This window comes from Heptranchias perlo, unplaced genomic scaffold (genome assembly GCF_035084215.1).
Source record: "Heptranchias perlo isolate sHepPer1 unplaced genomic scaffold, sHepPer1.hap1 HAP1_SCAFFOLD_52, whole genome shotgun sequence".
NCBI classification, from domain to species: Eukaryota; Metazoa; Chordata; class Chondrichthyes; order Hexanchiformes; family Hexanchidae; genus Heptranchias; species Heptranchias perlo.
In genome coordinates, this window is record NW_027139537.1 from 5,030,639 (window position 1) to 5,041,259 (window position 10,621).

Consider the following 10,621-nt stretch of genomic DNA (forward strand, 5'->3'; position numbering starts at 1 on the left):
GGAGGGATAGTTTATCATGGTGGTAGTCACATGGAGTATCATTTGTGACTTTGATAAGGACCATTTCATGCTGCGACAGGGGCGGAAACCTGATTGGAGCGATTCAGCCCGGGCGCGGCCCCATCGTGTGCGGTGAGACGGAGGGGGGCGGGTGGAAGCAGCATAAAAGTTTAAAACGGTACTCTCCCAACGTGGGGCTCAAACCCACTACCCTGAGAGTTTTTAAAGATAAGGGGGAGCAGCCACTGTCTGTGTCTCCAGCTGCAATGGAAAGAACACATTCCAAGTCCGAGCAGAGAGAGCACACCATTCAGCTACCCATTGTGTTACATACCATGCTATCGGTTTCCGTAGTGTAGTGGTTATCACGTTCGCTTTACACGCGAAAGGTCCCCAGTTCGATCCCGGGCGGAAACATTATGTTGGAACTTGGTCTCCACAAACAGACAGATCGATTTTCTTCTCCTGCCAAAAAGGGAGACAGTGGCTGTTGCCGTATTCTTTGTCACCTGCATATTTTACTTCATTAAACAGATAATTTTGAGTGAGAGAAAACTGATCCACAGTGACGCTCTTTTCAAGTTTTATTCCCTTCTCATCTGGAAGGATATATTGGCTTTGGACAGAGTGGCTTTTGAAAGGAGTTCGTCCGGTGGGATGGACAAACCTTTTCCAATGGTGGGGGACAAGGGAATACGAACCAACCATCCACCAAGTTCTCCCGAATTCTCCGGTTCAATGGGAAACCGGCCAACAAAAGCCCTTTCATTGACCGTGGAGGTTCAGACAATTTTCTGATAACAAAGCGCTCAATCTATTTCTCTTGTCTATTTCCCTATGTTTCCGGATACTGTCTGCATCTCTGCCCTGTGTTTCTCTCACTATGTGTCCACCTGCAGGGTGGTTTTTGAACGAAGATGTGTGTTTGTCTTCTGTTATTTGCATTAAATAAATGAGGTCATCAGGTGCTTCCCTCCCGGCTCGAGGCAGACTTTCGAGCAGGGTTCTGTTAATTGTGAAGATGCAAAGAAAAATTGAATTGCAGAATTGTTCAAACCGGCTCTCAGGGAAAAAACTGTGACCCCGACGTGATTTGAACACACAACCTTCTGATCTTGGGTCAGACGCGCTACCGTTGCTCTACGATGCTTGGGTGTTTCAAAGGTGATTGTTTCTATCAATGTTTGTCAAGCACCGCTTTTGAGCTCCGAGATTGGTCGAATGGGTTGGCTTTCAAATCCCCGCCCACTCCCACCGGATGTCAGGCGGCATCAGAAGCATCCTTCACCTGTCAGGGGCAGCATGGCGCTCGCTTCCATCGCCTGCTGTCAGCGGACTGCAGCAAATCCAATTACATTCATCCTGCACCCAGAATTATCACATCACAGGAAAAGGATGTGGGAAACTGCTCAAGTTACAGAACAGGAGGGGAAACTTCTAAAAAACACTTAGACTTTCGGTGTTTAGACTTCGATTAGAACTGCAAAAAAGAACGTGTGAAAATATAAACTGTGGGTGTGATGTTTCTGTCTGTCGGAAACTGCTCAAAATACATAACAGGACGGGAAACTTCTGAAAAACACGTGGACATTCGATGTTTGGACTTTGGTTAGAACTGCAAAAGAGAACGTGTGAAAATATAAACTATGGGTGTGATGTTTATATATAAAGTGAATGTTAGCGGATTTCTCCCGTTACTGTCGCAACTATGGGTTGTTAATTCATCAACAATAACTTCCGCTAGATTTTAGCCCGAGTGGTTACAAAATAGCAAGTTTAGTAGATTGACTTACAACAGAGTTGTACCACAGCTGTCTTCAACATTACATTAAACAGGATTATTATTATAATATAACTGTCTACAGATTACATTAATGTCAAGCAATCAACACAACTTGACCTGTCTGCGAATCCAGATATATCAGACCTGACCTTTGCGGACTGCCTGTGGCAATGGACTTCTGACTGACCCCTATTGAGAGCTCTAACATTTGAGAAGGGAGCATGCCCTATCTTTATACGATTCGGCTACATTGTTCTGTACGTTAACACCACTGATCTTAACTCATGATCGTAAACCATCCGACTTTGCTGACTCTCAGAAACCACCAAGGATTGTTTCATGTCTTCGTGTTTATTTAGCCTTTCTCCGTCATCACGTTTTATATGCTTATACTAGGTTAGTACAACCTGGAGATCAGGTGTCCAGGACACCCAAGTTTCTGTGGACATCAACATTTAATAGTTTCTCACCATTTCAAAAATATACTGTTTTTCTGTTCTTCCTACCAAAGTGAATAACCTCACATTTCCCCACATTTTGCTCCATCTGCCACCTTCTTGCCCACACACTAAAACTGTCCATATCCCTTTGCAGACTCTTTGTGTCCTCCTCACAGCTTACTTTGCACCTAGCTTTGTATCATCAGCAAACTTGGATACGTTAAACTCGATCCCTTCATCAAGTCATTAAAAGTCTTCTATAGGCATATACATAGTAAACGGGTAGTAAGAGGAGGGGTAAGACCGATTAGGGACCAAAAAGGAGATCTACACATGAAGGCATAGGGCATTGCTTAGGTACTAAATGAGTATTCTGCATCTGTCTTTACCGAGGAAGAAAATGCTGCCTAAATGACAGTAAAAGGGGAGGTCGTTGGGATACTGGATGGGGTGAAAATTGATAAAGAGGAGATACTAGAAAGGCTGGCTGTACTTAAAGTAGATAAGTCACCTGGTCCGAATAGAATGCATCCTTGGTTGCTGAGGGAAGTAAGGGTGTAAATTATAGAGGTCCTGGCCATAACCTTTCAATCCTCCTTCGATACAGGGTTTGGTGCCAGAGAACTGGAGAATTGCAGATTTTACACCCTTGCTCAAAAAAGAGTGAAAGGATAAACGCAGCAATTACAGGCCAGTCAGTTTAACCACGGTAGTGGGAAGCTTTTAGAAATGATAATCCGGGACAAAATCAATTGTCATTTGGACAAGAAAGCCACTGTGGATTTGTTAAAGGCAAATCGTGATTGAGTTTTCTGATTAGTTAACAGAGACGGCTGATGAGGGCAATGTGGTTGATGTTTTGTATATGGCCTTTCAAAAGGCGTTTGATAAAGTGCCACAAAATAGGCTTGTCAAAAGGGGCGATAGTGGCTGCTTCCTTATTCTTTAAAAGCGCTTTCTTTTATTTCACTCAACAGATAACTTTGAGTGAGCGAAAACTGATCCACAGTGACGCTTATTTCAAGTTTATACCCTTTGAATCTGAAAGGATATATTGGCCTTGGAAGGAGTGCAGCACAGATTCACCAGATTGTTACCAGGGTGCGATGCCTTAAATTATGAGAAGATGTTCTATAAACTCGGCTTAAAGTCACACAAGTCACACTGCAAAAAGTTTTCATTTTTCTTACATACATTAATGACCTGCACTTGGGTGTACAGGGTATAATTTCAAAGTTTGCAGATGGCATGAAACTCGGAAATCGATCAAACAATGTGATGGATACTATCAGACTTCAGGAGGACATAGACAGCCTTGTGAAATGGACTTTATTAATAGGGGCATAGAGTAAAAAAGCAACAAAGTTATGACAAACGTTTACAAAACACTGATTAAGCTGCAGCTGGAGTATTGTGTTCAATTCTGGGCACCGCACTTTAGGAAAGATGTCAAGGCCTTGGAGAGGGTGCAGAGGAGATTTACTAGAATGGTAACAGGGATGAGGGACTTCAGTTATATGGCGAGAATGGAGAAGCTGGGATTATCCCCTTGGAGCAGAGAAGGTTAAGGGGAGATTTGACAGAAGTGTTCAAAATAATGAAAGGTTTTGATAGAGCAAATAAGGAGAAACTGTTTTCAGTGGCAGACGGGTCGGTAACCAGAGGACACAGATTTCAGGTAATTGGCAAAAGAGCCAGAGGCGACATGAGGGAACATAATTTACACAGCGAGTTGTTATGATCTGGAATGCGCTGCCTGAAAGGACGGTGGAAGCAGATTCAATAGTAACTTTCAAAAGTGGATTGGATAAATACTTGAAAAGGAAAATAAATTGCAGGGCTTCTGAGGAAAGAGCTTATGGGTGGTGAGACCATTGGATAGCACTTTCAAAGAGCTAGCACAGGCACGATGGGCCGAATGATCTCCTTCTGTTTTGTAACATGTTAAGTGTTGTTGGACGGAGAAGCAACACATTCCAAATCAGAACAGAGACAGGAGAGTAAATCAGTTCACCATTGTTGTTAATGAAATAGTAGCAGTTTCCGTAGTGCAGCGGTTATCGCGTTTGCTTTAACACACGAAAGGTTCCAGAGCATAAATATTATGTTGAAACTTGCTCTCCATAAAAATCCAGGGAGGAGTTTTTTTCTCCTGCCAAAAAAGGCGACAGTGGCTGCTCCCTTATTATTGAAAAGCTGTATCTTTTACTTCACGAAACTTTGAGTGAGAGAAAACTGATCCTCAGTGATGCTCATTTCAAGTTTTATTCCCTTTTATTCCAAAAGGGTATATTGGTCTTGGAAGGAGCGCAACCCAGATTTACCAGAACGTTAGCAGGGCTCGAAGGGTTAAATTATGAGCAGCGGTTACACACTTGTATTCCCTGGAATATAGAAGGCTTTTTAGGATTTTGAAAGGTAGATAGACAAAACCTTTCCGCTGGTGAGGGTGTCTAAGACAATATCACAATGTCACAATCTCTGTTTAACGAGTGAAAACGGCCATACGCATCACTGTGAGTGTCAGAGACGAGTCTCAAGGTGCCGCGTCCTGTACAGTGAATGTCAAAACTTTTAAAAGTTGCAGTAAGTGTTCGGGGTTCAGATACACAAACCTCGAATGGGAATGAGATTTTGTCAGAGGTTGCAGCCTTCCCTACTTCTCTTGCCCTTTGTGAGGCACCTGTTCCGGTTTAAATTTACAAACTGGATGAGTTGGTGATCACGGTATAGCAGACTCAGCGGTCCCGGGTGAGAGAGAGAGAAATCAGCCCGGGCGCGGCCACAATGTGCGCGGTGACACTGCACGGGAGGTCAGGGGGAAGTCAGAGCTGGGGTTTGCCTCTGAAAGCAACAGAAACAGTTTAAAAGAGCATTCGCCCAACGTGGGGCTCGAACCCACGACCCTGAGTTTAAGAGGCTCATGTGCTGCCGAATGAGTTGGCCGGGCCTGGAAGTTGCAATCACTCTTGTTTGTCGTCTCAGTGAACTCGACCCTGGCTGTCCATATCATTGGCTGTGATTATCTCTGTGTCTCTGTCGACCTGCAGGTTGATATTGAACGAATCCGAGTGTTTGTCTTCTGTTTTTAACATTAAATAAAAGAGGGCATCAGACACTTCCCTCCCTGACACTGGGGAACAAGTGAGACAGACTTGTTATTGTGAAAACGCAAATGAAGCATTAATTGCGGAATTATACAGACTCATATCAGCGCCAAAAGTAGCTTCACAATATATACCCCCCAATAAATAAATAAATAAATTATACAAATAATACAATAATACATTTGTAAATAACAGAGTCACGAAACCAGAAATGTTATTGGTACCTAATGTAAACACTCCCAGATGTATTTGAAAATCTGCCATGGCTTCCCTGGTGGTCTTGTAGTTAGAATTCGGGACTTTCACAGCTGTGGCCTGGGTTCGATTCTCGGTTCGGGAATTTTGCTTTTACAAAAAACAAACGCAAATTTTGTCGAATCATGTCAAATTTACCGCACAGAAGGAGGCCATTCTGCCCATCGCGTCCGCGCCGGCCGAAAATAAGCCACCCAGTCTTATCCCACTTTCCAGCACTCGGTCCGTAGCATTTTACGTTACGCCACTTCAGGTGCATATCCAAGTATTATTTAAATGGAACGAGGGATTCTGCCTCTCCCACCATTTCAGGCAGTGCGTTCCAGACACCCACCACCCTCTGGTTGAAAATAATTCCCCTCAGCCCCCCTCGAATCCTTCCACCAATCACTTTAAATCTATGCTCCCTGGTTATTGACCTCCCTGCAAAGGTAAATAGGTCCTTCCAATCGCCTCTATCAAGGCCCTTCATAATTTTGTACACCTCAATTAAATCACCCCTCAGCCTCCTCCGTTGCAAAGAAATCAACCCCAGCCTATCCAATCTTTCCTCACAGCCAAAATTCTCCAGCCATGGCAACCTCCTCGTAAATCTCCTCTGTACCCTCTCCAGTGCAATTACATCTTTTTTGACCAGTCTGCCAATTGGGACCTTGTCAAAAGCCTTGCTAAAATCTATGCGGACTACATCAAAGTACTCCAGGTGTGTTCTCACCAAAGCTCTATTTAATTGCAGCAAGACTTCCTTACTCTTATACTCCAACCTCCTTTCAAAAAGGCCAACATAACATTGTTCTTCCTAATTGCTTGCTGTACCTGCATGTTAAATTTCTGTGATTTATTTACAAGTAAACCCAACTCCCTCTGAATACCAACATTTATTGGACTCTCACCTTTTGAAAAATATTCTGCTTTTCTATTCTTCCTACCAAAGTGGACAATTTCACATTTTCCCACCTTATACTCCAACTACCACTTTCTTACCCAATCACTTAACCTGTCCACCTCCCTTTGCGTCCTCCTCACGGCTTACTTTCCCATCTATCTCTTTATCATCAGCAAACTTGGATCCATTAAACTCGGTCCCCTCATCTAAGTCATTAATATAGAATGTGAACAGTAACTGCAATATAAATTGTCCGCCCAGGATCGAAAGCAGGGCCGTTCACGTGTAACGCGAACTGGTAACCACTACCCCACAAAAAACCGCTGGTGACTGATACCGGACAGGGGGGAACTGACCAGTCATCTCTCTCGGCTCTGATTGGGACAGTTTTACCTCTCTTTAAACAACATCTCTCCTGTCCCCTGGACTAGAATCATAGAATATTACAGCACAGAAGGAGGCCATTCGGCCGTGTTGCCCTGCCGACTCTTTGAAAGAGCTGTCCAATTTAGTCCAAAATACCCAGCCTTTTCCCCGTAACCTTGCAAATCAGTTCTCTTCAAGTACCTGTCCAATTGCCTTTTGAAAGTTCCTATGAAAGCTGCTTCCACCGCCCTTTCAGGGAGTGGCTACCAGATCGTAACAACCCTCTGTGTGAAAAAAAAATCTCCTCATTTCCCCTCTAGTCCGAAAAGCTCTAAATCCTTCTCCACGGATGCCTTTTTACAAACATTTCATTCATCAAAACCACACAAGTTACACAGGAAAAAGTTTTCATTTTCAAGTAATTAACGTTCCGAAGGAGCTCCCTAATTTCCCTCCCCTAAGCTTATGAATCAGATCATGCTCGATCGGATCCTTTTCCACATGAACCGACCTCCCCCCTCACCTCAGGAAGTAGCCATTCTGATTCTGTGACTGTGGCCAGCTTTGTTCGGGCAGTTGGTTTGACAGGGACCTCACACCGCACTCTCCTCCCGTATTTTGTTCCACATCCGCAGATTGGGGTCGGGCCTGGAGTGACTTTTTTTCTCTGTCTCACCCGGGGCCGCTGAGTCTCCAACTCAGATAACAAACCAGCTCTCCGACACCCGATCACCAACTCACCCAGTTTGTAAATTGAAACTGGAGCAAGTGCCTCGTCAGAGAGCAAGAGATGTCGGGGAGGCAGCAACCACTGACAAAATCTCAAGCTCATCAGAGAGGTTTGTGTCTCTGAACCCCAAATAACCTTCTGCTCCTTTTAAAGTTTTGACCATTGCACACGAGGCGGCACTGACAGAATCGTCTCTTGCACTGACAGTCAAGCAAGCGGAGGGTTCATTCGCGAAAGCAGCGTGAAAGTTTCAAACAGAATTCGCCCAACGTGGGGCTTGAACACACGACCCTGAGATTAAAGTCTCATGACCTACCCACTGAACGAGCCTGGCCTGCTGAAATGGCTCAATTTGGACTGTTATTGCAGCGAGGCAGCTGCTGGCTCCGCCCTCGCGGCTGAGTTGAGAATCGGAGAAGGATACAGCTCAGAAGCAGGCCATTCGGGCCATCGCGCCCATGCCTTGTCCTACAAATCATGTACCAGATTCTCCTGAATTCTGAGGTGTGGAACGAAAGCGAACAACAAAAGCCCTTCCATTCGACCGTGGAGGTAGAGCGAGTCCAACAATAAAAACTCACCCAATCTGACCGTGTCATAAGTCACATTTTCTATATTTAATTGTACTGGAAGTTTCAGCAGTTCATTCTGATGAATTATTCACACCACGGCAGCTCGCATTCCCTCGCAGTCGCCCTCTCTATCACTCACTCTACTCTCTTTCTCAAATCCATTTTCATACCGATTAAATCCTATCATCCTGTGACTGCATTCTGTTCACCAGCCACGTGTTCCACCGATTCCATTCTCAGTCAGTTTGTTTAATAGTGAAGCCTCTGTGGAATAGTTTAATGTTTCTACAGATCATCCGATTCTCCACCTGTTCACCTACACTGTTCACTTCATCTACAAATCTTGGAATAAACAGAATCAAATCCCTCTCCCAGGCAGATCTCACAATAATTGGGATTCCTTCTCCTGCAATTATAAAGTAAAGGGATAGATGGTGGGATTGTTCAATTAACAAAACGCCAACAGAATACTTATAATCAACAGATACATAGAAGGGCTCCTGATTCCAACAGATAGAGTGCGAACTGATACAAGATAACATCAAAACATTTCATTTTACAGTGAAGCCCAGTGACAGTCAGTGAATTCATCCACAGTGAAGCAGCGAAGGAGATTTTAAAGAGTCAGCAGCAAACTCAGTTCAGTAGCCAGACATCTGAAGCGGCGTCAGATACACACATAATGAAATAATATTTCATAACAGTCATCACCAATAAATACATTGAAATCCCAGTTAAACTGAAGCATGTTATTGGGGAGGGAGGACACTGCACTGCCTCCTTGTAACACTGAGACCTTGAGCTGTCTCATTATCAATCACTGAAAACACATTGATGAAAACATATTCCAGAACAGGTTAGTTCCACACGATGGAAATATTAACAGCTCCTGGTGGTCTGATACCAGCTCTTAGTCCTGACAGCGTCTGATTCCAATACATTCAGTACGGGAATAATCCAGTAATAATGCCAGGTTTGTAAGTACAAAGGTCACCACAGATATAATATAACTCCTACAAGTTCGAGCGTTCAGAAGGAAAGGAGATAGCATGAGTCAACAATATATTAATACAGGGAATAATCCAGTAACAATGCCAGGGTTGTATATACGAAGTTCATTACGGATATAATGCAGCTCCTACAAGACTGAAAGAGCAGAGACTTAACACATTCCATCATTCAACCAATAGAACAGAACAGGTCACTGTGTAATATGTGTAGGGAGAAAAAGTAATTTGCCAATTACAGCATTAGACTTAACACTGATTTAAACCATTAACAGCTGGGATAATGGCTTACCTGGAATTCCAACGGCTGCAAGAACAGGATAATACATGCGTCGTACATGAATTATTACTGGATATCCCATTTCTGTGAGAAGCACTGACTTCTGTTGGCCTGGAAACCACAACTCCGGCAGGCACTCTGAGCTGATCCATTCCAACAAGCCCTGATTTATACAGGGGATAAGTCTCCACTGACACGGTTGTACTCCTGACCATTGCTATTAGTTACAGTCAGTTTAACAAACACATTACATCAGCAGCTTTGGCTCCGATGTAAATAATGTGGTGAATAAAACACGAAGATCTCAAAGTCCAGGATATTACCTTGACCACACCTCTCTCAGGAATAAAGTTTAAATCTGTTCTCATACAGGACTGATCCAATGATAATGAGCGGGTCCAATTACAGTTTTTATATAATTGTATTGACCATGTTAACTCCTGGTGATTCCTTTATAAATGCTACCGATTCTCCGCATTGTAGACTGAATCCAGGGACACAAGCAGGGTTGGTAGAGGATTGCAGCCGAGAAATGACTGTGGGTGATATTAGCGGACGGACACTGAACGTGTCCCATTGACATTCCTCTCTCCGCTATTACTGCAGATGTTTACCCGTTTATTCCACATTGGCTGACGGCTCCAGTAAAATTGGCCCTGTGTAACACCGAGCTGAGCTCATGACCCGGTTTGGCATCCATCGCAAAGGCCCCGTGATTCCCTCACCCGCCTCCATTCCTTCCTCAGCCTATTGCCATTGAAGCCCTCATCAATGCCTCTGTCCCCTCCAAACTCCATTCCTCCAATGCACTCCTGGCCGGCCACCCAACCTCCACCTTCCATCAATGTGAGCTCGTCCAAAACTCTGTTATTCATGTCCAACCAGCACCAGGTCCTGCTCGGCATCGCTGACCCTCACTGGCTACCAGTTCCTTAAATTTAAAGTTCTCATCCTTGGGTTTGAATCCCTCCATGGCCCACCCCTCCCCGTCTTCACACCTATAGAAAACCCACCAATGACCTTCTCATTCATCGGACACTGGTCTCCTTTGCTGGGTCTACCCTCTCTTGGTTCCACTCCCCTATCTGATCAGAGCCAGGAGAAGCTTCTCTTCCCACCCTATCACCGTTATCTCTGATGTTTCTAAAGGTTCAATCCTTGGCTCCCTCCTCTTCCTCATCTACATGCTGCCCTT

General features: G+C 44.2%; 1 non-coding gene across 1 annotated transcript; it reads left to right on the forward strand.

Annotated features, from left to right (window-relative positions):
- Positions 1-344: 344 nt before the first annotated feature.
- Positions 345-417, forward strand: trnav-uac (transfer RNA valine (anticodon UAC)). Its single transcript has one exon. It is a non-coding gene; the product is annotated as a tRNA-Val (tRNA).
- Positions 418-10,621: the final 10,204 nt, after the last annotated feature.